Genomic DNA, 27815 nt, shown 5'->3' with positions numbered 1-27815 from the left:
AGACACCATATGACCACATGCTATATATGGTCCCTTACAGCCATTCTTCAATGGAAATGCCTAAAAAGACGTCACAATGCTGTAGACACCTTGGGTGAATACATGGAAAACGTAAGCTCATTCGTAGCTCATTCACAGCCATATAAGGAGTCATTGGCATGAGGTGGTTTCAAAAAATGCGGCGCTTCCTGGTTGGATTTTTATCTGGGTTTCGCCTGTAACATCAGTTCTGTGGCACTCACAGACTATCTTTGCAGTTTTGGAAACGTCAGAGTATTTTCCTTCCAAAGCTGTCAATTATATGCATAGTCGAGCATCTTTTCGTGACAAAATATCTTGTTTAAAACAGGAACGTTTTTCATCCAAAATGTTTAATAGAATAGAAGTTAACAACCTCTTATAGCTACCCCCTACTTTTTAAAATTTCCACCTGAAGACATACCCAAATCTAACTGCCTGTAGCTCAGGCTCAGAACCAAGGATATGCATATTCTTGACTTCATTTGAAAGAAAACTATACAAAATCTATACAATGACAAAATAACACTTTCAATATTTGGAAGACCCTTAGTCCTCTACACAATATTGTGCTGCTGATGCCAGGTGCCATAGCAGTCTCTTTCTTCTGTAAAGCAGAGGGTCACCAAGCATGTGGTGCAGGTGATGGGGGACTTAATTTTGCAAAGAATACAGCGACGCCTCCATGCTGTGCCCTTTTGGCCCTGAGGCACATCCATGCCTGCAGAAATACATTTGGGCAGATGAACACCACTTGTGGCAGGAGCTGGATGAACCAGCTTCAGTGGGGGATGGACACCTTGGCACTTGGTTCTCCCATTCGGAGTCAGTGTCACTGTGAAAGAAAATGTTCAGTTGGAATAGTTTCACATATGAGCCCTGTATCAAGAGAGAGAGAGAGAGAGATTACAGGGAACATAAGGTTGAATATATTATTATAGACCTGCTAGATCTACTGTCTCATTTATATTATGCCATTTCGGCTATATCTACTGTCTCTGTTATATTATGACAGACCAGCTAGATCTACTGTCTTTAATATATTACAACAGACCAGCTGTATCTACTGTCTCCATTTCACTTTGACCATTGTTGTGGGCCTGCCCTCCCCTCATCAGCCTCAAATAGGCTATTTCATGTGGTTTAAAAAAATGTATTTCTTATTTTATTTCACCTTTATTTAACCAGGTAGGCTAGTTGAGAACAAGTTCTCATTTTTTAACTGCGACCTGGCCAAGATAAAGCGTAGCAATTCGACACATACAACAACACAGAGTTACATATGGAATAAAGAAAACATACAGTCAATAATACAGTAGAACAAAAGAAAACAAAAAGTCTATATACAGTGAGTGCAAATGAGGTAAGTTAAGGAAATAAATAGGCCATGGTGGCGAAGTAATTACAATATAGCAATTAAACACTGGAATGGTAGATCGGCAGAAGGTGAATGTGCAGGTAGAGATACTGGGGTGCAAATGAGCAAAATAAATAAATACCAGTATGGGGATGAGGTAGGTAGATAGATGGGCTGTTTACAGATGGGCTATGTACAGGTGCAGTGAACTGACAGCTGGTGCTTAATGCTAGTGAGGGAGATTTGAGTCTCCAGCTTCAGGGATTTTGCAGTTCGATCCAGTCATGGGCAGCAGAGAACTGGAAGGAAAGACGAACAAAGGAGGAATTGGCTTTGGGGGCGACCAGTGAGATATACCTCCTGCTGGAGCACGTGCTACGAGTGGGTGCTGCTATGGTGACCAGTGAGCTGAGATAAGTCGGGGCTTTACCTAGCAGAGACTTGTAGATAACCTGTAGCCAGTGGGTTTGGCAACGAATATGAAGCGAGGGCCAACCAACGAGAGAGTACAGGTCGCAATGGTGGGTAGTGTGTGGGGCTTTGGTGACAAAACGGATGGCACTGTGATAGACTGCATCCAGTTTGTTGAGTAGAGTGTTGGAGGCTATTTTATAGATGACATCACCGAAGTCGTGGATCGGTAGGATGGTCAGTTTTACGAGGGTATGTTTGGCAGCATGAGTGAAGGATGCTTTGTTGCGATATAGGAAGCCGATTCTAGATTTAATTTTGGATTGGAGAGTTTACAGTCTAACCAGACACTCAGGTATTTGTAGTTGTCCACGTATTCTAAGTCAGAACCGTCCAGAGTAGTGTTGCTGGACGGGCGAGCAGGTGCGGGCAGTGATCGATTGAATAGCATGCATTTAGTTTTACTTGCGTTTAAGAGCAGTTGGAGGCCACGGAAGGAGAGCTGTATGGCATTGAAGCTCGTCTGGAGGTTAGTTAAAAACCTATTATGGATAGGGGAGACGCTAGCGTCTCAACTGGCCAATTGCCAGGGGAAATGCAGAGCGCGAGTTTCAAATAAAATACTAGAAAATTCAAACTTTCATTAAATCACACATGTAAGATACTCAATTAAAGCTACACTCGTTGTGAATCCAGCCAAAATACCAGATTTTAGGAATTATTTTCGGCGAAAGCATAAGAAGCTATTATCTGATAGCTTGCACCCATCTGCACCAGCAGTAAACAAAGGAGCTAGCATAGCAGGCGCTACACAAAACGCTGAAATAAAATATAAAATATGCATTACATTTGACGAGCTTCTTTTGATGGCACTCCAATATGTCCCATAAACATCACAATTGGTCCTTTTGTTCGATTAATTGATCCAGAAAAAGACAGCTTACAAAAACGCAACGTCATTACAAAATATTTCAAAAGTTGCCTATAAACTTTGCCAAAATATTTCAAACTACTTTTGTAATACAACGTTAGGTATTTTTAAACGTTAACACAGTGTCCAAGGACGGGTCAGAAGTATACAGAATGGTATAATCTGTGTAGAGGTGGATCAGAGAATCACCAGCAACAAGAGCAACATCATTGATGTATACAGAAAAGAGAGTTGGCCCGAGAGTTGAACCCTGTGGCACACCCATAGAGACAGTCAGAGGTCTGGACAACAGGCCCTCCGATTTGACACACTGAACTCTATCAGAGAAGTAGTTGGTAAACCAGGCGAGGCAATCATTTGAGAAACCAATGCTGTCGAGTCTGCCAATAAGAATTTTGTGATTGACAGAGTCGAATGCCTTGACCAGGTCGATGAATACAGCTGCACAGTAATGTCTCTTATCGATGGCGGTAATATGTCGTTTAGAACCTTGAGCGTGGCTGAGGTGCACCCATGACCAGCTCTGAAACCAGATTGCATAGCGGAGAAGGTATGGTGGGATTCGAAATGGTCAGTAATCTGTTTGTTAACTTGGCTTTCAAGACCTTAGAATGACAGGGTAGGATAGATATAGGTCTGTAGCAGTTTGGGTCTAGAGTGTCACCCCTTTGAAGAGGGGGATGACCGCGGCAGCTTTCCAATCTTTGGGAATCTCAGACGATACGAAAGAGAGGTTGAACAGGCTAGTAATAGGGGTTGCAACAATTTCGGCAGATAGTTTTAGAAAGACAGGGTCCAGATTGTCTAGCCCGGCTGATTTGTAGGGGTCCAGATTTTGCAGCTCATTCAGTGGTGGGGTGGGGCGGCAGTAATTACATTACATTTTTATATATTGCTACTAACATTTAAAAAAAAATCACAAATAATATTTTATATTATTAACTTCAAACAACGGCATTAGCATGAGAAGAACTTACCAGTCCAAAACGATTCAAAAAATATTCCTCCATTTGGGAATCGCTAAATTAATTGTCCTCCAACAATCTCTGTCTCACTTTCCCGAACCATTTCTTCTAAAATTGTGTGTACATCTGTATATCTAGACTTAGATTTAGCTTTCCCTGACTTAGTTGCCACACTGATTTATATATATAAACAGCTGAAGACGCGCTTTACCAAAACAACGCTGTGCGTAACATGCGTTTCTCCTTCCGGTAAGAAACTTCAATAGCGAATGACTCTCGTTACGCTGGAGCTTACTACATGGGTTGGTCTTGCAACACATAAACATGACCTATTGTCATTTAGCTCAGCTCATTGGCTATCTACCCAGCTAGATTTCAAGACGATCAGTGGTCATTGGGTTAAAAGACAGCCAATCAACGAAACAGCGGGCAAATCATTGGTGCACAATGATGTCATGACTTGTTGTCTTCAAATCGGTTTCTTTCAGTCAATACGTCCCGTGAAATAGCCCATAATATAATATATGCAATTTAGCAGACGCTTTTATCCAAAGCGACTTACAGTCATGTATGCATACATTCTACGTATGGGTGGTCCCGGGAATCGAACCCACTACCCTGGCGTTACAAGCGCCATGCTATACCAACTGAGCTACAGAAGGACCACGTTTGATTGTGTTACAAACAAACCAGTTGATTGCAGTGACACCAAACATGACTGGAAAAGTCACGTTCTGTGTGGGTTATTTACCTGGAATGTGTCGTCGAAATTGGAATGAGACGGAATTCAGGACACAAGAGGTTCACAAAATGTTTCGTGTTAGGCTATAAAAACTGATTTTATCAAACAAAAGATCATTCATTGTGTAACAATGAGCATTGGAATTGCAAACAGACAAAGATCGTCAAAGGTAAACTATTTATTTTAATGCAGTTTGTGATTATGTTACCTCTGTGCTGGTTAAAAAAATAATAATTATGGGGCTCTATGCTCAGATAATCGCATCACATTATTTCGCAGTAAATCCTTTTTAAATCTGACAACGCAGTTGGATTAGCAAGATTCTAGGCTTTCGATACATGTGAGACACTTGTATTTTCATGAATGTTTAATATGGCAATTTATGTAGCGATCACCGTATGTTGTGGAATTTCAGCTCGCCAGCAGGTTCCGTGCACAGGGGGTTAAAGTGACTAGTGATACATTTCTTACATCCAATTTTAATTCATTTAAGTAGCTAGAGATTTGAGTCAGTATGTTGGCAGCAGCCACTCAATGATAGGGATGGCTGTTTAACCTGTTAGTCCACTAGGGGCATTATTTCATTTTTGGATAAAAAGACGTGCCCGTTTTAAGCGCAATATTTTGTCACGAAAAGATGCTCGACTATGCTTGGAATTGATAGTTTTGGAAAGAAGACATTCTGACGTTTCCAGAACTATAAAGATTTTCACTGTGAGTGCCGTTGAACAAAAGCTTCAGGCAAAACCAAGATGTTTGAGCGCCCAGGAAATGAACAGGATTTCTGAAGCTACGTTTTCCATGATCGCCTTATATGGCTGTGAATGCGACAGGAATGAACGGACACCTTCTCTTGTTTCCCAAGGTGTCTGCAGCATTGTGACGTATTTGTAGGCATATCATTGGAAGATTGACCATAAGAGACTACAATTGCCAAGTGTCCCGCACGGTGTCTGCGTGGAAATTGGTGCGCAGAAGTCAGCTACCAGTATTTTTCCATCCGAATCAGAGAAGAATGCAGGCTTCCAGGGACGGCATTTCAATGAAGAGATATATGACAAAACACCTTGAGGATTGATTCAAACAACGTTTTCCATGTTTCAGTCGATATTATGGAGTTAATTCGGAAAAAAGTTTGACGTGTAGGTGACTGAATTTTCGGTTAGTTTCGGTAGCCAAATGCATAGTAACAAAACGGAACGTTGTGTCCTACACAAGAATCTTTCAGGAAAAACTGGACATCTGCTATGTAACTGAGAGTCTCCTCATTGAAACATCTGAAGTTCTTCAAAGGTAAATTATTTTATTTGATCCCTTTGCTGGTTTTGTGAATATGTTGAGTGCTAAATGCTAACGCTAAATGCTAAGCTAGCTATCACCACTCTTACAAATTATTGATTTTCTCTGGTTCTAAAGCATATTTTGAAAATCTGAGACGACAGGATTGTTAAGAAAAGGATAAGCTTGAGAGCAGGCATATTTATTTCATTTCATTTGCGATTTTTAGAAATCGCTAACGTTGCGTTATGGTAATGAGCTTGAGGCTGTAGTAACGCGACCGCATGCGGGATGGGGCGGACTATGAGGTTAACAGTCAGATGGCCTTGAGATAGAAGCTGTTTTTCAGTCTCTCCGTCCCAGCTTTGATCCAGCTGTACTGACCACGCCTTCTGGATGATAGCGGGGTGAACAGGCAGTAGCTCGGGTGGTTGTTGTCCTTGATGGTCTTTTTGGCCTTCCTGTGACATCGGGTGGTGCAGATGCCCTGGAAGGCAGGTAGTTTTCCCCCTGGTGATGCGTTGTGTAGACCTCACTACCCTCTGGAGAGCCTTACGGTTGTGGGAGGAGCTGTTGCCGTACCAGGCGGTGATACAGCCTGACAGGATGCTCTCGATTGGGCAGCTGTAAAAGTTTGTGAGTGTTTTTGGTGACAAGCCAAATTTCTTCAGCCTCCTGAGGTTGAAGAGGCGCTATTGTGCCTTCTTCACCACGCTGTCTGTGTAGGTGGACCATTTCAGTTTGTCAGTGATGTGTACGCCGAGGAACTTAAAACTCTCCACATTCTCCACTACTGTCCCGTCGATGTGGTTGGGGGTTGTTAAGGTTAGCATCGCTGCTGAGGTCACCTATCAATCCTTTTATGGGTGAGGGTTCACTAATTAATGAGGGACTGAGGACCACCCGCTATGATAGCTTGCACATTATTTATTTGAGTCAGTGGAAGCTGCAAAAACAATGTTCATCTATTTATAGATGTTAATGAACCATCAATACTGGATCAGTAATGTGGGAGTTGACTACGGGGGGTCACCTGTCCCTGAATGCTGAGCTCACAAGAGATTCCAGCAGAGGCGGGACTCCCGTCGCCCAAGGCACAGTGTGTCACCCTGAAAGCTAAAATCACACGGGACTCCCGCGAAGGCCGGACTTCTGTCAAAACAGGATCAGTGCTGTGGGAGTTGGCTTCAATGAGCTTTCAAAAGCAAACGTAATTGTTTAATCAATGTTAATGATTAATCATCCCTGTATAGGCTATCTGGGAATTAAACATGAAAGTGTCGCTGTATCTAAGTTAATGTGGAAAAGTTTAAAATGTCTCATTGGTTGGAACAAATTAATGGTCCTTATCCAAATGATCAACAGGGTAAAGTTTTGTTTGGTAATTTAACTTCCTTGAAATATCGAATGAGACAGTGATATCAAATCAGTTGAGAGTGGTTTGATATTATCAAGTGTAACCACTTGTAACAGATGTAAGACATGTTCTGCCCATACATATAAAAAAATACTACCGATTCTTCACCATTCTTCGTCACTGATCGCAGAAAGCTGAATTCAAATGGGAGTCCCAAGGAGGTGGAATTGCCATCGACCAAGGGTCATTGATCCCAGAAAGCTGAAATCAAATGGGATTCCCGCACAGCGCAGGATTTCAGTTGGAACAATGGAAAAATGGCCGCTCTCTCTTTGTTAGCTTGGTATCTAGTGAAAAGCTAGCCCTACTGGTACAGGAATCTCACTTCCAAGCACAACAGTGTCCCCTATAACAAGGTAACAAGTTTACTAATGATGTTGTCGCGATACGAAACCTTCAGCCCCGCCCCTTGGCCGGCAGTGGGGCTGCTAGAGGTGGTTAGCGTCCCGTTCCCTGGATTGGACAGGGCACTATAGATACTTCAGGTTATCTCGGTATAACCAGGACCGCTCGCGTAGCCCTGCCTCTCTTTCTATATCGAAGCGTTGTCCGCGTAGAGAGGTCTTTTGCCTTGTCACTCTCAACGGTCTAGCTCTAGCTGGGATGTGTGAACCCCACCTTTATCCTCTAGACTCTTTAATTCACCACTAATTGATCCCTGAGGTGTTATTAAGCACTAGTCCTACCAGTCTCTATATGATTTCCCTGTGGTTGAGTATTTCCCCTCTGTGATGTATCTAGTTTAAAGTGTGAAGACCTTTAGTCAACTTAGTCTCACTACTCTGCCCATTGGCTATGTATCGCTTGGAAAATAAAAAACTTAGATAGATCGATAAGACAATTAAATGAATCACTACTGGACACACCTTCCTCCTTGTCTTTTAATGGTAACTCATTCTGTCATAGAGCATTGATCCCCATTTCCAGTGTCCCGGTAGCGAGGAGTGTCAGAGTTGTTATCTCCCGTGCAGTTAACTGTCTTTGAGAGAACCTTTTGCTCGAGACAAAATAAGACTACCGTTTATTTTTGAAAACACTCTGTTTTTGTCTTTTACAAATCAAACACACTTCAAAATACACAATTTGTTACTCGGTCACACACAGCGTTAATCAAAAACATGCAAATGACTTAATGCTCTTATAAAATGCCTGGTACAATGATAACACTTATCTCTATATTAAATACTTGTAATAGTTATTTAATTACCTTTGAGAGATGACGAGGAGACCCACGAGATCAGGAGCAGAGGTTCAATCGGTCAGAGTTCTGTTAAGAATTTAGATAGGTAGCGACTCCCTCTACTGGCTGAGAGGTTGAATCGGAGTCGGTGCTTTACTAAATTGAGAGATTAAAGTTTGGCTCGGATGGGAGAACCCGCTGGTGATTCCCTGCCCCAAATGGAATATCAAAAAGTCCGCAACGAGGTCGCGATACTGAGCTCAATCGAGAGGCTACAGAAAACTCTCTGGATATATTTGCATCAGCACCCACGTACCTGGCGCAAAACCACAGGGTCAATTCAGACATCATAAGAGAAAGCAAGGGATAACCTTAAGGACTAGAGTGCCTCTCAACCCCGTTGAACTACCGCAGTGTCAGTGGCTGCAACGAGGTCGAGATACTGAGCTCAATCGAGAGGCTACAGAGAACTCTCTGGATATATTTGCATCAGCACCCACGTACCTGGCGCAAGGCGACAAAACAACTGTTCAATAAACGGTATATCGGAGAGTCACTTCTCAGATCCAACAAGTTAGAATCTTTAAGTAATTTGAGTCAGGTGTCAATTTACCCGAAGTCAAACGGTTGTCTAAATTAATTCAGAATTCAAGAAGTCAGCGCCAAAGTAATGGCAAATGTCTCTTTATATACCTTTTGATTCTCTGCACCCGATCTGCTGCTCCTCCCATTCCCTCAGAGCAGAGAGGGTGATGACATATCTTACAACAGGAAATACTTTTCTTACAGTGCATATATGGGCCTCTGGTTATGACAGAGCCTATTACTCTAGCAACAATGAGGAAACACTTTTCTTACAGTGCGCATATGGGCCTCTGTTTATGACAGTGCCCTTACTCTATCAGCAATGAGTCTATCAGCTGTTCCCATTCAGAGGTGTCACTTGAGGCAGAGGGTGATCCTTCCTGACACCAGTCAGGTTCAATAGTTGGTTGGCTTGAATCGTCTTCTGGTGGCTTTGCCCAATCCGGTATTTCAGTAGGCGAGGTCATCTCTGTCTCTACCCTTGGTGGGTAAGACAGGGGAAGAGGACCAGGAGGTAGATCCATTGGGCGTTTTACTACAATGTCTCACATTCACCCTTTCAGGGTTTATTGCGGTAGCAATGTTTTACCGGAACACACGGGTTCCCGAGTGGCGAAGCGGTCTAAGGCACTGCATCTCAGTGCAAGAAGCATCACTACAGTCCCTGGTTTGAATCCAGGCTGTATCACATCTGGCATTGATTGATTGTCCTATAGGGCGGCACACAATTGGCTCAGTGTCGTCTGGGTTTGGCCGGGGTAGGCCGTCATTGTAAATAATAATTTGTTCTTAACTGACTTGCCTGGTTAAAATAAAATGAAATAAAAACACAAAGAAATACATGTGATGAGCTACTCACGCTACTGAAACGCGAGAGATAACTCTGCTTCGGTCAAGCGAGTATATCTACTAACATTTCTATAAATCGGCGGCCCATATGCTGTCACTCTAGAAATTAATAATGACCGAGTCTACTTGCTCCTGAAACGCGAGAGACAGAAATAGTACTACGATTTGGCCAACACGTCTATTTCTCAGAATACCACAATCGGCCGGCCAATATGCCCTGTCTCGTAGGCATTCTGCAATTCACCCTACACACTGACTTTGTCAGATTAACAACACCGGAGGCAACCTGTAGTATCTGGTTCAAATGGAAACGTATACACCCAACAACAAATCTTGTTACGGCTCTAATGGTGTACAACGTAATCTGCTACACAATTCATACAGACTTAATTCAACAGTAAGGCCTAATTCTGTTTAAGATGCCTCATACAGGGCATCAACATGTAGTGACGTGACTTCCGTTAATGTGGTGACTTTCATTTACCCAAATTCCCAATGAGTTAATTGCTACTTTATTAATTTAATTGAGTAACAAGTTAGTTGATTTGATAAATAACAATCATCACAATAATTCAAGTCATGTCACGACAGGGGATATACAGAAGAAAGCCCATATTATGGCAAGAACATCATTATTTTAAGACATAAAGGTCAGTCGATCCGGAAAATTTCAAGAACTCTGAACGTTTCTTCAAGTGCAGTCGCAAAAACAATCAAGCGTTATGATGAAACTGGCTTTCATGAGGATCACAGGAAAGGAAGACCCAGAGTTACCTCTGCTGCAGTGGATAAGTTATTTAGAGTTAACTCAGTTTGCAGACCAAATAAATGCTTCACAGAGTAACAGGCACATCTCAACATCAACTGTTCAGAGGAGACTGTGTGATTCAGGCTTTCATGGTGGAATTTCTACAAAGAAACCACTACTAAAGGACACCAATAACACGAAGAGACTTGCTTGGGCCAGCAATGAACATTAGACCAGTGGAAGTCTGTGCTTTAGTCTGATTAGTTCAAATGTCAGAATTTTGGTTCCAACCGCAGTGTCTTTGTGAGATGCAGAGTAGGTGAACGGATGATCTCTGCATGTGTGATTCCCACTGTGAAACATGGAAGAGGAGGTGTGATGGTGTGGGGTGCTTTGCTGGTTACACTGTCTGTGATTCATTTAGAATTCAAGGCACACATAACCAGCATGGCTACCACATTATTCTGCAGCGCTATGCCATTCCATCTGGTTTGCACTTAGTGGGACTATCATTAGTTTTTCAACAGGACAGTGACCCAAGACACTTCCAGGCCTTGTAAGGGCTATTTTACCAAGAAGGAGATGGAGTGCTGCATCAGATGACCTGGCCTCCACAATCACCCGACCTCATCCCAATTGAGATTGTTTGGGATGAGTTGGACTGCAGAGTGAAGGAAAATCAGCCAACACGTGCTCAGCATACGTGGGAACTCCTTCAAGGCTGTTAGAGAAGCATACCACATTAAGCTGGTGGAGAGAATGCCAAGAGTTTGCAAAGCTGTCATCAAGACAAAGGGTGGCTAAAATATATGTTTATTTGTTTAACACCTTTTTTGGTTACTACATTATTCCATGTGTTATTTCATATTTTTTATGTCTTTGCTATTATTCTACAATGTACAAAAAGGTCAAAATAAAGAAAAACCCTTGAATAAGTAGGCGTGTCCAAACTTTTGACTGGTACTGTCGCTTGATCAAATAAATGTACAAACATATAGTTGCAGCCGAAATTATTGACACTTTATTAAGATGAGCAAGAAAGTATTATCTTATACTAATACATTTGCTCAGAGGAAGATACTTCTAAAGCCGATCTACGGGATCGGTGACAGTTGTTGCTTAATATGTGATGAACGTTGTATACAACAGCCAAGTTTCCGTGACATACACGTCTTATATGGGCAATTTACAGCTATTACAGAAAACAATACCATGCTGTTTGAGGATAGTGCACAACAACAAAACACTTTTATCACAGCAAATGGCTTGATACATTCACATTCATGTTACATTCAGTAATATTTCTTAGATTTGTCAACTTTAGGGTCCCAGAGATAAAATGTAATGTAGTTTTGTTTGAAAAAATATATATTTTAAAATGTAGGAACTGGGTTCTACAGTTTGACCCACTGCTGTCTCTGGCTCCACACCCACCCCACCCGGCCATCTAGATGTGTGAAGGTTATTGTCTTTTCTGTAGGGAAGCTAATGCATTTGACATGTCAAAGGATTCTTATAAATAAAGTGGTTAAAAGTTTAGTATATGGTCCCATATTCCTAGCACTCAATGACTCCATCAAGCATGTGACTGTACATATTTTTGGGGTGCATTTGAAGTTCCTTTTGGTTGTGTTTCAGATAATTTTTTGCCTAACGGAAATGAATATTAAATCATGTACTGTCATTTTGGAATCACTTTTATTGTAAATAAGATTGGAATATGTTTCTAAAAACCTCTATTTTAATGTGGATGCTGCCATGATTATGGATAATCTTGAATGAATCATGAATAATGAGTGAGAAAGTTACAGATAGTCAAAGATCATACCCCCAAGACATGCTCACCTCCTGTTTCTGGTAATGGTGTAGCACTCGAAAAGAATGGGGCTGCCTCTGGGAGTCTCCATTCCCATTAAAGGATAGGTACTGATTGGCGTAACACAGATCATTTATGACCAACCTTAAACTTGGCAATACTGTCTTTGTTCTCATTTCGGCCAAACATGTACAAAATATCTTCTAAAATGTCCATGTCCAGTTGCAGGTGGTTCGTTTGAATTTAGAAAATGCTCTGTCATTAAAATAAATCCACTTGTTCCTTCAGGAAGTAATCCAACAATGTGTACGTCACCACCCTGTCTATTTCAACTGTTTGCTTGTTGATTGAGACAGGTGGGTCCACCCCAAAGTGCTGCATATAATGTAGGCGGCTTGGCCTCACTCTAAGGAGCCCTTTCAGTGTGTTTAACTATTGATATAAGCAGCAAAGCATGGAAGCACAGACATAATTATACACGCAGAATAATTGTAGTGTGCAGTAATTTTTTATACGTGTATATTATAAATACATCACATGCTACTTGTAATAAGACTAAGCAATTATCCTATCAAAATGTTTTTCTGACTCCATAAAGATAATTAGCAACATGCTAGAGACTATGGTTGGGTTACAGTGATATGCAATGAAGAAAGGTTTGAGAATGAATCCTAAATACAAGTGTAATTAATTTCTTTGTAAAAAAAGGGATTCACATACACGGCATTAAAGCATAAGTTACAAGGCAATAACAAGCATTAAAAGACATTTTCTAAGCATGGTCAGAGAGAGAGAGAAACCATAGCCCGATAGGCCATGCTCAAAATTCCATGGGGTGGAGAGAAAGAAAGATGTCACCAAAGCAGGTCAGGAACAAATAAGGGAATGAACAATCAATCTTAGACCCTTTTATAAGCATCTGAGTTGTTTGGATTCAAAACCCAAGTTGTTGACCAATAGTATTACTGTAAAGTTAACCTCCAATCAAATATCAGACCTACATTATGTAATTTCTGCTACTAAGAGGTGTGACAATGGGGTTGGTAAGATCAACACAAATAATGTTGAATTCCTAAGACAACTTTGGGGGTCATTTTTAATTAAACTAGGCAAGTCAGTTAAGAACAAATTCTTAATTTACAATGCCAGCCTAACAGGGAAGAGTGGGATTGCAGGTTAACTGCCTGGTTCAGGGAAGAGAACAACATATTTTTACCATGTCTGCTCAGGGATTTGATCCAGCAACCTTTCATTTGCAAGCCCAATGCTCTAACCACTAGGCTACCTAAACACCTCACTTTTAGCCGAGCACAACTAAAGATGTTAACAGAAAATTGCACAATGGATTCAAACATTGTGGGATGTGTCACAGTTCCAGTGCACTATTAAATGGAGACCTTTCTCATTGGTGTGGACGTATTTCAGGAGAACCCCTCAGTCAATACTATATTTTGGAGGGTTGAGAAAGCATGTTAGATTACGTTAGTTGAGAGTGTCGCAGGCATGTAGTGCCAGCTAAATCGTCACAGATGAGTCAGACAGCAGAGACATCACAGACAGTCAGGCACGTGGATGAATCAACACCCAACCCTGCTCCAGCCCCAGGAGAGCTTGACACACACCTCCGTATCAATCCATCAGGAACATAAATGGGGCGAAGCCAGCATATTGTGCTTGGCTAGCACCCACATCCCCATCCCCATCTCTGGGAACATTTGTCATCCTGACTACAGACAAATTAGTAGCATGGCTCTCGCCTTGGGAATTATTGTCTCAACATGTGGTTTTTGTCTTTTTGGTGTTCGATGCTTGCTGTTGCAGCCATCTAACATTTCCTCGCTATATGCTGTATCATGAAGAGACTGAAAATCCATCCAGGGATATGTGCTGATATCACATGTTCAGGTCCCATGGTAACCGTAGCTATGTACAGTTGAAGTCGTAAGTTTACATAAACAAGTTTTAATGACTCCAACCTAAGTGTTTCAACCACTCCACAAATGTCTTGTTTACTTCATTGGGATAGGGGGCAGCATTGGGAAGTTTGGAGGAAAAGCGTGCCCAGAGTAAATTGCCTGTTACTAAGGCCCAGAAGCTAGGATATGCATAATGCAAACACTCTAAAGTTTCCAAAACTGTTAAAATAATGTCTGTGAGTACAACAGAACTCATATGGCAGGCAAAAACCTGAGAAAAATCCAACCAGGAAGTGGGAAATCTGAAGTTTGTAGTTTTGTCGTTTGTAGTTTTTAAGTGATTGCCTATCCAATATCCTGTTCCTGGGGAGTCAGATTGCACTTCCTAAGGCTTCAGCAGATGTCAACAATCTTTAGAAGTTGTTTCAGGCTTCTTTTGTGAAAGGGGAGAGAATAAGAGCTGTTTCAATAAGTGGTCAAGCTGAAAGACATTAGCGCGTGGCCGTGAGCACGACGCTCATTCTCTTCCCTTTCTAATGACAACGGAATTGTTTGGTTGGAATATTATTGAAGATTTGATAAAAACATCCATAAGATTGATTATATACATCATTTGACACACATTCGTTTCGACATTGTGCCCGCGCATTTGGATTACTGGACTTAACGCACAAACAAAAAGGAGGTATTTGGACATAAAGATGAACTTTATTGTCTAACATGGAGACCTGGGAGTGCCATCGGATGAAGATCATCAAAGTAAAGTGGTTCATTTTAACGCTATTTCTGACTTTTGTAACACCTCTCTTGGTTGGAAAATGGCTGTATGTTTTCTGTGCTAGGCGCTGACCTAACATAATCGCATGGTGTGATTTTACCATAAACCCTTTTGAAATGGGACACAGCGGCTGGATTAACAAGAAGTTAATCTTTCATCCTTTGTATAAAACTTGTATCTTTCATCAATGTTTATGATGAGTATTTCTGTAATTTGATTTGGTTCTCTGCAATTTCACTGGATGTTTGTTTGAGACAATGCATTTCTGAACATAACCTAATTTGAAATTGGCGCGTTTTTGGATATAAAGATTAACTTTATCGAACAAAACACACATGTATTGTCTAACATGGAGTCCTGGGAATGCCATCCGGTGAAGATCATCAAAGGTTAGTAATTCATTTTAATGCTATTTCTGACTTTTGTGACACCTCTCCTTCTTTGGAAAATGGCTGTGGCTAGGCGCTGACCTAACATAATCGCATGGTGTGCTTTCACCTTAAATCCTTTTTTAAATCGGACACTGTGGCTGGATTAACGAGACGTTTATCTTTAAAATGGTGTATAATACTTGTATGTTTGAGTAATTTTAATTATGAGATTTCTGTTGTTTGAATTTGGCGCCCTGCAATTTCTCTGGCTGTTGGCGGGTGGGACACTCACGTCCCGAACGATCCCAGAGAGGTTAATCCCAGAACAACAGCAAAGGACCTTGAGAAGATGCTGTAGGAAACAGGTGCAAAAGTATCTATAGCAACAGTAAAACAAGTCGTATATCAACATAACCCGAAAGGCCGCTCAGCAAGGAGGAAGCCAATGCTCAAAAACTGCCATACGAAATCCATATTACGGTTTGCAACTGCACATGGAGACAAAGATTGTACTTTTTGTTGAAATGTCCTCTGGTCTGATGAAACAAAAATAGAACTGTTAGGCCATAATGACCATCGTTATGTTTGCAGGAAAAAGGGGAGGCTTGCAAGCCTCACCGTGAAGCAAGGGGGTGGCAGCATCATGTTGTGGGGGTGCTTTGCTGCAGGAGGGACTGGTGCACCTCACAAAATATGAGGATTGAAAATTATGTGGATATATTGAAGCAACTTCAAGACATCAGTCAGGAAGTTAAAGCGTCGTCGCAAATGGGTCTTCCAAATGGACAATGACCCAAAGCATATTTCCAAAGTTGTGGCAATATGGCTAAAGGACAACAAAGTCAAGGTATTGGAGTGGCCCTCACAAAGCCCTGACCTCAACTTATTGTGGGAAGCTTGTGGAAGGCTGCCCGAAACGTTTGACCCAAGTTAAACAACTTAAAGGCAATGCTACCAAATACTAATTGAGTTTATGTAAACTTCTGACCCACTAGGAATGTGTTGAAGGAAATAAAAGCTGAAATAAATCATTCTCTCATTTATTATTCTGACATTTCACATTCTGAAAATAAAGTGGTGATCCTAACTGACCAAAGACAATTTATTTTTACTCGGATTAAATGTTAGGGATTGTGAAAACTGAGTTTAAATGTATTTGGCTAAGGTGTATGTAAACTTCCGACTTCAACTGTATTTAAAAATGTCATCTTATTGCATTGGTCACCAACCTTTGAGTCAAGATCACTTTCTGAGTAAAAACTTAAGTCGTGATCTACTGCTCAGAATTGTTTTAAAACGCAACATAAAATATGTATGCCTATGCAACATGAACCTTTTAAAAACTGTAGCAATGAGGTTTGTGCAGTAGCTATAGATATAATACTGTTCACTACATGAATTGCCCTACCAATGTTGTTCTTCTCAGACCATTTTAAAAGTACATTTCAAAACATGAGACATGATTATACCTGTAATAGATCAGTTGTTGTGTTACTTGTGAGGTACATCTGATTGGGCCTAAATATAAATGATTTCTGCCTCATGCACAAATTCATGTTGTTACTTCTATGTCCAGGGAAACAAGGCACTAACACAAGCCTATCAATACAGTTTGCTACTCATTCATTGCAACCGCAGTGCTTGTTGTAGTGCGAGTGGAAGTCGATAGAAGCTCATTTTATGGCTTATAAAAGTCTTGTATAAAAATAGTTAATGTGCTAAATACATTTCAACGCACTCATGAAATAGCAATTCTTTGCTGTATTCGACCGCAACTCTCTAGTCATGACTTTAATAGTTTTCAAATCTCACAGCATTTACTCAAGGAAGCTGCAGACACAGTCATCTGAGCTATCTGATTGGCCAGTGGTAGGCCTATAGGTGCAGTTGATATGATGTTTGGTCCAGCTGGGTAGGCTGAGTTTGTACTTTCAGACACCTGAAATGGTTAAAAAATGGGAACACTTCGCTTAACTGGCATGCAGGGCAGCTGAATCAAGTGAACCTTCTGCCAACAGCGCAAGACATTGGGTTTTTTACAAAAATGTTTGGCAATCAACTAAAAATGTCTTGGAGATCGACCAGTCGATTGTGACTGACAGGCTGGTAATCTAAAGTAGCAGGCGTAAAGGAAATGCCTGAGCAGTGTTTCTTTCTTTCTTTCATTCTTTCTGATCCGGACAAGAAAAATAAAAACTGTTCAACAAATCCAGTAAATGTGGAGGAGGAGTCAAGATGGAGTGTGGCCTTGTTAACGTCCAAAAGCAGAAGTCTCGTCACATGCTCTCTCTACACTACCCTTGGATACTGGATACATCTGGTTGTGTCCAACCCGCTGGGGGTCACAGGTTGGTGACAACTGTTTATAGGCTACTAAAAACTAGCAAGTCTTTGACCTTTGTAAACAGAGATGTGTGTCAAACCTATTGTTTAGGGTGGACTGAAAAAGGCGTGGCTACTTTAATTTGACAGTACCAAGGTTCATATTTTAGAACCAATGCTCTGTAATAGCTCTCGGTACTCAAGCTGTAGTAAATGAGAGGTTCCGGTTCTCAATAGCAGTCAGCAATGGCCCACTTGTAAGGGCAGATTTCCTCCTCTTCATCTGAAGAGGAGTAAGGATCGGACCAAGATGCGGCGTGGTAAGTGTTCATGGTGAAACAACCATACGTGAAATAACCAAAATAACCAAAACGAACCAGTAACGTGTGGCGACAAACATACACACGGAAACAAACACCCACAAACCAACAGTGAAACCCAGGCTACCTAAATATGGTTCTCAATCAGGGACAACGATAAACAGCTGCCTCTGATTGAGCTCCATATCAGGCCAAACACAGAAATAGAAAAAACCTAGAAACACAAACAGACTGCCCACCCCAACTCACACCCTGACCATACTAAATAAAGACAAAACAAATTAAATAAAGGTCAGAACGTGACACCACTTGTCTAGCCCGATTTCAAGAAGCCATACTATTCATTTCAATTCAAGTTGAGTGCTGATGAATGTCACGACACATACATAAAAAGCCACTCAGGGTAAAAATGCAAAGGCACTTTTCCTCCATCTCCATGTTCCTCAAGCACGGGAAGAGTAATTTATACATGACAGGAGAAGAAGCTAAGGAGAAGAAGCTAACACTCCATTGAAGTTCATCTCCAGCTAGCTCACCGTTACTTTTGTCGTGACTTTACTTTCATTAATCTGATGAATGTTATTTATCTAATCAACTAAATATGTTTAATTCTTACCCGATTAAATTAACCATGTAACAATGAACTCATTAGGAATTTGGGGCCCCACAAGAGCGGTTGTTTAAAGAGTTACCATCTCCAAAATTAAACTCCAACTTTTTCATCTGTATTTTTATTTTGTATTGTATTGATTGTTGATTTGTATCACATTGTATTTAAATTGTTGTATTTTGATGATCAAGGCACTGAATGTGACCCTGGTCTCAATGGGGTTTTCCTGAATGAAAATAAATAATTGTATTAATAATATTCATAATAATACTTTATTGATATCAGCAAAAACAAGCTCAATAACTCTGCATTCACCTGTATTAGCGTTTGGGCCAGTAACCGAAAGGTTGTTGATTCAATACACAAGCCAACAAGGGGAAAAATCTGTCAATGTGCCCTTGAGCAAGGCACTCAACCCTAATTTGCTCCAGGGATGTTAAACTAATATGGCTGACCCCGTAAAACAACACATTTCACTACACCTATGTGCATTTTCAATCTAATCCTGAATGTAATAAAATTCCAAAGATCTGGAAATCAGCATTTGTCCTACCACTCTTCAAAGGGGGAGATCCAACTCTGGATCATCCAACTCTTAAAAATTATAGGCCAATCTCAAAGCTGTCACCCCTAGTTGAAATACTTGAAACCCTTGTAAGTGAACAGCTAAAAGGGTTTTTATTTACTAACTCTCTATTTTATCAATGTACCAATCGGGCTTCAGGAAAAAGCATAGCACAATTACAGCAGCCATGAAGGTTTTAAATGATATCACTGAAGCCATTGACAAAAAACAGCACTGTGTCTCACTTTTTATTGATCTCTGAGGCTTTTGATACAGTTGATCATGCTATACTAAGGCAGAGATTTTTGAGTGTAGGTCTTTCGGAGCATGCAGTTGCATGGTTTGCTAACTATCTGTCTGATAGAACTCAGTGCACTCAATTTGATGGGCTTATGTCTGTTAAATTGTCTGTCTTGAATGGTGTGCCCCAAGGCTCTGTACTTGGCCCTCTTATTCACTATTTATATAAATGATTTAGGCAAAAATGTCCAAAAAATGCACAACTTCATTTTTATGCTGATGATACTGTTATTTACTGTTGTGCCTTGTCTCTTGCAAAAGCTTTCCAGAACATGCAAACTGCTTTTTATACTGTTCAACATATCTTGTGTCAATTGAAGCTTATTCTCAATACTGACAAAACTATACTAATGGTGTTTTCTAATGCAAGAAATAGACCTCTGAACCCAGGGCAAGGAGATTGAGGTTGTAACCCTCATATACATATCTTGGAATTTTAATTGATGACGGCCTCTCTTTTAAATAGCATTTTATACAACTTACAAAAGAATTGAAGCTGAAATTGGTATTTTATTTTAGGAATAAATAGCCTCCAATACCCTACTCAACAAATTGGATGCAGTCTATCACAGTGCAATCCGTTTTGTCACCAAAGCCCCATATACTACCCACCATTGCGACCTGTACGCTCTCGTTGGCTGGCCCTCGCTTCATACTCGTCGCCAAAACCACTGGCTCCATGTCATCTACAGGACCCTGCTAGGTAAAGTCCCCCCTTATCTCAGCTCGCTGGTCACCATAGCATCTCCCACCTGTAGCACACGCTCCAGCAGGTATATCTCTCTAGTCACCCCCAAAACCAATTCTTTCTTTGGCCTCTCCTTCCAGTTCTCTGCTGCCAATGACTGGAACGAACTACAAAAATATTTGAAACTGGAAACACTTATCTCCCTCACGAGCTTTAAGCACCAACTGTCAGAGCAGCTCACAGATTACTGCACCTGTACATAGTCCACCTATAATTTAGCCCAAACAACTACCTATTTCCCTACTGTATTTAATTAATTAATTTATTTTTGCTCCTTTGCACCCCATTATTTTTATTTCTACTTTGCACAATCTTCCATTGCAAATCTACCATTCCAGTGTTTTACTTGCTATATTGTATTTACTTTGCCACCATGGCCTTTTTTTTGCCTCTACCTCCCTTTTCTCACCTCATTTGCTCACATCGTATACAGACTTGTTTATACTGTATTATTTATTGACTGTATGTTTGTTTTACTCCATGTGTAACTCTGTGTCGTTGTATGTGTCGAACTGTTTTGCTTTCTCTTGGCCAGGTCGCAATTGTAAATGAGAACTTGTTCTCAACTTGCCTACCTGGTTAAATAAAGGTGAAATAAAAATAAATAAAAAATGACAGAGCTGGTGTAACTGAGTCAGGTTTGTAGGCCTCCTTGCTCACACACGCTTTTTCAGTTCTGCCCACACATTTTCCATAGGATTGAAGTCAGGGCTTTGTGATGGCCACTCCAATACCTTGACTTTATTGTCCTTTAGCCGTTTTGCCACGACTTTGTAAGTATGCTTTGGGTCATTATCCATTTGGAAGACCCATTTGCGACCAAGCTTTAACTTCCTGACTGATGTCTTGAGATGTTGCTTCAAAATATCCACATTTTCATTCCTCATAATGCCATCTATTTTGTGAGGTGCACCAGTACCTCCTGCAGCAAAGCACCCCACAAAATGATGCTGCCACCCCCGTGCTTCACGTTTGGGATGGTGTTCTTCGGCTTGCAAGCTTCCCCCTTTTTCCTCCAAACATAATGATGGTCATTATGGCCAAATAGTTCTATTTTTGTTTCATCAGACCAGAGGACATTTGTCCAAAAACTACGATCTTTGTCGCCATGTCCATTTGCAAACCGTAGTCTAGCATTTTATGGCGGCTTAGGAGCAGTGGCTTCTTCCTTGCTGAGCGACCTTTCAGGTTATGACGATATACGACTGCTTTTACAGTGGATATAGATACTTTTGTACCTGTTTCCTCAAGAATCTGCACATGGTTCTTTGCTTGATTGCACTTTTCTCACCAAAGTACGTTCATCTCTAGGAGACAGAACACATCTCCTTCCTGAGCGGTATGACGGCTGTATGGTCCCATGGTGTTTATGCTGGCATAATATTGTTTGTACAGATTAAAGTGGTTCCTTCAGGCATTTGGACAATGCTCCCAAGGATGAACCAGACTTGTGGAGGTCTACAATTTTTTTTTCTGAGGTCTTGGCTGATTTCTTTTGATTTTCCCATGATGTCAAGCAAAGAGGCACTGAGTTTGAAGGTAGGCCTTGAAATAAATCCACAGGTACACCTCCAATTGACTCAATTCATGTCAATTAGGCTATCAGAAGCGCTCTAAAGACATGACATAATTTTCTGGAATTTTCCAAGCTGTTTATAGGCACAGTCAACTTAGTGTATGTTAACTTCTCACCCACTGGAATTGTGATACAGTGATTTATAAGTGAAATAATCTGTTTGTAAACAATTGTTGGAAAAATGACTTGTGTCATGCACAAAGCAGATGTCCTAACTGACTTGCCAAAACTATAGTTTGTTAACAAGACATTTGTGGAGTGGTTGAGTGGTTTTAATGACTCCCGACTTCAACTGTACTTGTAGGTAGAGGTGAAGTGACTATATATGGATACTTGGTGATTTACCCAATTTTTTTATTATTTTTTTTTATTTCACCTTTATTTAACCAGGTAGGCTAGTTGAGAACAAGTTCTCATTTGCAACTGCGACCTGGCCAAGATAACGCATAGCAGTGTGAACAGACAACACAGAGTTACACATGGAGTAAACAATTAGCAAGTCAATAACACAGTAGAAAAAAATGGGCAGTCTATATACAATGTGTGCAAAAGGCATGAGGAGGTAGGCGAATAATACAATTTTGCAGATTAACACTGAGTGATAAATGATCAGATGGGCATGTACAGGTAGAGATATTGGTGTGCAAAAGAGCAGAAAAGTAAATAAATAAAAACAGTATAAAAACAGTATGGGAATGAGGTAGGTGAAAAAGGGTGAGCTATTTACCTATAGACTATGTACAGCTGCAGCGATCGGTTAGCTGCTCGGATAGCTGATGTTTGAAGTTGGAGAGGGAGATAAAAGTCTCCAACTTCAGCGATTTTTACAATTGCTCCAGTCACAGGCAGCAGAGTACTGGAACGAAAGGCGGCCAAATGAGGTGTTGGCTTTAGGGATGATCAGTGAGATACACCTGCTGGAGCGCGTGCTACGGATGGGTGTTGCCATCGTGACCAGTGAACTGAGATAAGGCGGAGCTTTACCTAGCATGGACTTGTAGATGACCTGGAGCCAGTGGGTCTGGCGGCGAATATGTAGTGAGGGCCAGCCGACTAGAGCATACAAGTCGCAGTGGTGGGTGGTATAAGGTGCTTTAGTGACAAAACGGATGGCACTGTGGTAGACTGCATCCAGTTTGCTGAGTAGAGTGTTGGAAGCCATTTTGTAGATGACATCGCCGAAGTCGAGGATCGGTAGGATAGTCAGTTTTACTAGGGTAAGCTTGGCAGCGTGAGTGAAGGAGGCTTTGTTGCGAATAGAAAGCCGACTCTGGATTTGATTTTTGATTGGAGATGTTTGATGTGAGTCTGGAAGGAGAGTTTGCAGTCTAGCCAGACACCTAGGTACTTATAGATGTCCACATATTCAAGGTTGGAACCATCCAGGGTGGTGATGCTAGTCGGGCATGCGGGTGCAGGCAGCGATCGGTTGAAAAGCATGCATTTGGTTTTACTCGCGTTTAAGAGCAGTTGAGGCCACGGAAGGAGTGCTGTATGGCATTGAAGCTCGTTTGGAGGTTGGATAGCACAGTGTCCAATGACGGGCCGAAAGTATATAGAATGGTGTCGTCTGCGTAGAGAGGTGGATCAGGGAATCGCCCGCAGCAAGAGCAACATCATTGATATATACAGAGAAAAGAGTCGGCCCGAGAATTGAACCCTGTGGCACCCCCATAGAGACTGCCAGAGGACCGGACAGCATGCCCTCTGATTTGACACACTGAACTCTGTCTGCAAAGTAATTGGTGAACCAGGCAAGGCAGTCATCCGAAAACCTAGGCTGTTGAGTCTGCCGATAAGAATTTGGTGATTGACAGAGTCGAAAGCCTTGGCGAGGTCGATGAAGACGGCTGCACAGTACTGTCTTTTATCGATGGCGGTTATGATATCATTTAGTACCTTGAGTGTGGCTGAGGTGCACCCGTGACCGGCTCGAAACCAGATTGCACAGCGGAGAAGGTACGGTGGGATTCGAGATGGTCAGTGACCTGTTTGTTGACTTGGCTTTCAAGACCTTAGATAGGCAGGGCAGGATGGATATAGGTCTATAGCAGTTTGGGTCCAGGGTGTCTCCCTTTGAAGAGGGGGATGACTGCGGCAGCTTTCCAATCCTTGGGGATCTCAGACGATATGAGAGAGTTGAACAGGCTGGTAATAGGGGTTGCGACAATGGCGGCAGATAGTTTCAGAAATAGCGGGTCCAGATTGTCAAGCCCAGCTGATTTGTACGGGTCCAGGTTTTGCAGCTCTTTCAGAACATCTGCTATCTGGATCTGGGTAAAGGAGAACCTGGAGAGGCTTGGGTGAGGAACTACGGGGGGCGGAGCTGTTGGCCGAGGTTGGAGTAGCCAGGCGGAAGGCATGGCCAGCCGTTGAGAAGTGCTTATTGAAGTTTTCGATAATCATGGATTTATCGGTGGAGACCGTGTTTCCTAGCCTCAGTGCAGTGGGCAGCTGGGAGGAGGTGCTCTTGTTCTCCATAGACTTCACAGTGTCCCAGAACTTTTTGGAGTTGGAGCTACAGGATGCAAACTTCTGCCTGAAGAAGCTGGCCTTAGCTTTCCTGACTGACTGCGTGTATTGGTTCCTGACTTCCCTGAACAGTTGCATATCACGGGGGCTATTCGATGCTATTGCAGTCCGCCACAGGATGTTTTTGTGCTGGTCGAGGGCAGTCAGGTCTGGAGGAACCAAGGGCTGTATCTGTTCTTGGTTCTGCATTTTTGAACGGAGCATGCTTATCTAAAATGGTGAGGAAGTTACTTTTAAAGAATGACCAGGCATCCTCAACTGACGGGATGAGGTCAATGTCCTTCCAGGATACACGGGCCAGGTCGATTAGAAAGGCCTGCTCACAGAAGTGTTTTAGGGAGCGTTTGACAGTGATGAGGGGTGGTCGTTTGACTGCGGCTCCGTGGCGGATACAGGCGATGAGGCAGTGATCGCTGAGATCCTGGTTGAAGACAGCGAGGTATATTTGGAGGGCCAGTTGGTCAGGATGACGTCTATGAGGGTGCCCTTGTTTACAGAGTTAGGGTTGTACCTGGTGGGTTCCTTGATGATTTGAGTGAGATTGAGGGCATCTAGCTTAGATTGTAGGACTGCCGGGGTGTTAAGCATGTCCCAGTTTAGGTCACCTAACAGAACAAACTCTGAAGCTAGATGGGGGGCGATCAATTCACAAATGGTGTCCAGGGCGCAGCTGGGGGCTGACGGGGGTCGGTAGCAGGCGGCAACAGTGATAGACTTGTTTCTGGAGAGAGTAATTTTCAAAATTAGTAGTTCAAACTGTTTGGGTATGGACCTGGAAAGTATGACATTACAATAAGTTACTGGGAGTTTATATATGCAGTGTGTGACTCTCTTTAATTATTTGTATATGCATAAATAATTAACCTGTCTAGGACACACGTTCTGCTAACGGAACCCCCACCCCACCAACTCCGCTGAAAAAGGCAGCCGTGAAATTCGGAAAATATTTTTTCGAAATATTTAACTTTTACGTCCAATACAGGGAATGAAAGATAAACATCTTGTTTATCTACCCATCGTGTCCGATTTTTAAAATGTTTTACAGCGAAAACACAACCTAAACAGCCATTTTTCCTAGCCAAAGATAGTCACAAAAGCAGAATTAGAGATAAAATTAATCACTAACCTTTGATAATCTTCATCAAATGACACTCATAGGACATTATGTTACACAATACATATGTTTTGTTTGATAATATGCATATTTATATCCACAAATCTCAGTTTACATTGGCGCAATGTTCAGAAATGCCTCAAATGTCCGGAGTAATTACAGAGAGCTACGTCAAATAACAGAAATACTCATCATAAACTTTGATGAAAGATACATGGTTTACAGCAACCGCTGCGTCAGATTTTTTGAAAATTTCAGTAGAAAGCACACCATGCAATAATCTGAGACGGCGTTCAAATATAAATAACATTTCTCTGTCACGTTGGAGTCAACAAAAATACGAAATTACATCATAAATATTCCCTTACCTTTGATTATCTTCATCAGAATGCAATGCCAGGAATCCTATTTTCACAATAAATAGTTTTTTTTTGTTCGATAATGTCCATTACTTAGCATGTGTAGTACATGTGTCCAAACACTGGCGCAAGTGAAGGCAAACGTCGGACGAAAACTTCAAAAAGTTATATTACAAGTCGAATAAACTGGTAAACTTAGTAGAGAATCAATCTTCAGGATGTTGTTATCATATATATCTAATAACGTTCCAACCGGAGCATTTCTTCATGTCTGTATAAGTAATGGCACACATTGCCATTCCATGACTAGCGCGCGTGACCAGGAACTGGCAATCTGCCAGACCAGTGACTCAAACAGCTCCCATCGGGCCCCACGTCACACTAGAGGCTTCATTCCACGTTCTACTGACTGTTGACATCTAGTGGGAGGCGTATGAAGTATGAACAGATCCATAAATTACAGGTAATTGAATAGGCGGTGACATTTACATCGACCCTTTTCAGAATTCTCACTTCCTGTTTGGAAATTTGCCTGCCATATGAATTATATTATACTCACAGACATAATTCAAACAGTTTTAGAAACTTCCGAATGTTTTCTATCCAATAGTAATGATAATATGCATACATTATCATCTGGGACAGAGTAGGAGGCAGTTGAATTTGGGCACCAATTCATCCAAAAGTGAAAATGCTGCCCCTATCCCTAAAAAGTTAACAGAGAGTAGCACCAGCTCAAAAGTGGGCGGTGGGGTGGGGACAATGTAAATAGTCTGGTAGCCATTTGATTAACTGTTCAAGAGTCTTTTGGCTTGGGGGTAGAAATTGTTAAGATGCCCTTTGACCTAGAAGTGGCGCTCCGGTACCACTTTCCGTGTGGTAGCAGAGAGAACAGTCTATGACTAGGGTGGCTGGAGTCCTTGGCAATTTTTGCGCCCTCCTCTGACACCGCCTGGTATAGACATACTGGATGGCAGGAAGTTTGATCCCAGTGATGTACTGGTCCGTACGCACTACCCTCTGTAGTGCCTTGGGACGGATGCAGAGCAGTTCCCATACCAGGCGGTGATGCAACCAGTCAGGATGCTCTCGATGGTGCAGCTGTATAACTTTTTGAGGATCTGAGGACCCATAACAAATATTTTCAGTCTCCTGAGGGGGAATAGCCCTCTTTACAACTGTCTTGGTGTGTTTGGACCATGATAGTTTGTTGGACACCAAGAGACAGACCTGTGACATGTGGACACCAAGACCTTCAAGCTCGCAACCTGCTCCAGTACATCCCTGTTGATGATAATGGGGGCATGCTTGGTCCTCCTTTTCCTGTAGTCCACAATCATCTCCTTTGTCATGGTCATGTTGAGGGATAGGTTGTTGTTCTGACACCACACGCAACCCTGAAGGGCCCTTGTGTTGAGGATCAGCGTGGCAAATGTGTTGTTACCTACTCTTACCACCTGGGGCGGCCCGTCAGGAAGTCCAGGATCCATTTGCAGAGGGACGTGTTTGATCCCAGGTTCCTTAGCTTAGTGATGAGCTTTGAGGGCACTATTGTGTTGAACGTTGAGTTGTAGTCAAAGAATAGCATTCTCACATAGGTGTTCCTTTTGTCCACGTGGGAAAGGGCAGTGTGGAGTGCAATAGAGATTGCATAATCTGTGGATCTGTTTGGATGGTATGCGAATTGGAGTGGTTATAAGATTTCTGGGATAATGGTGTTGATGTGAGCCATGACCAGAGTGCTACGAGTCAGTAGTCATTTAGGCAGGTTACCTTAGTGTTCTTGGGCACAGGGACTATGGTGGTCTGATTGAAACATGTTGGTATTACAGACTCAGACAGGGAGAGGTTGAAAATGTCAGTGAAGACACTTGCCAGTTGCTCAGCACATGCTCAGAGTACACATCCTGGCAATCTGGCCCTGCGGCCTTGTGAATATTGACCTGTTTAAAGGTCTTACTCACATCGGCTGCAGAGAGTATGATCACACAGTCGTCCGGAACAGCT

The sequence above is a fragment of the Oncorhynchus keta genome, chromosome 26 (genome assembly GCF_023373465.1).
Source record: "Oncorhynchus keta strain PuntledgeMale-10-30-2019 chromosome 26, Oket_V2, whole genome shotgun sequence".
Classification (NCBI taxonomy): domain Eukaryota; kingdom Metazoa; phylum Chordata; class Actinopteri; order Salmoniformes; family Salmonidae; genus Oncorhynchus; species Oncorhynchus keta.
Note: the sequence above shows the minus strand (reverse complement) of the source record.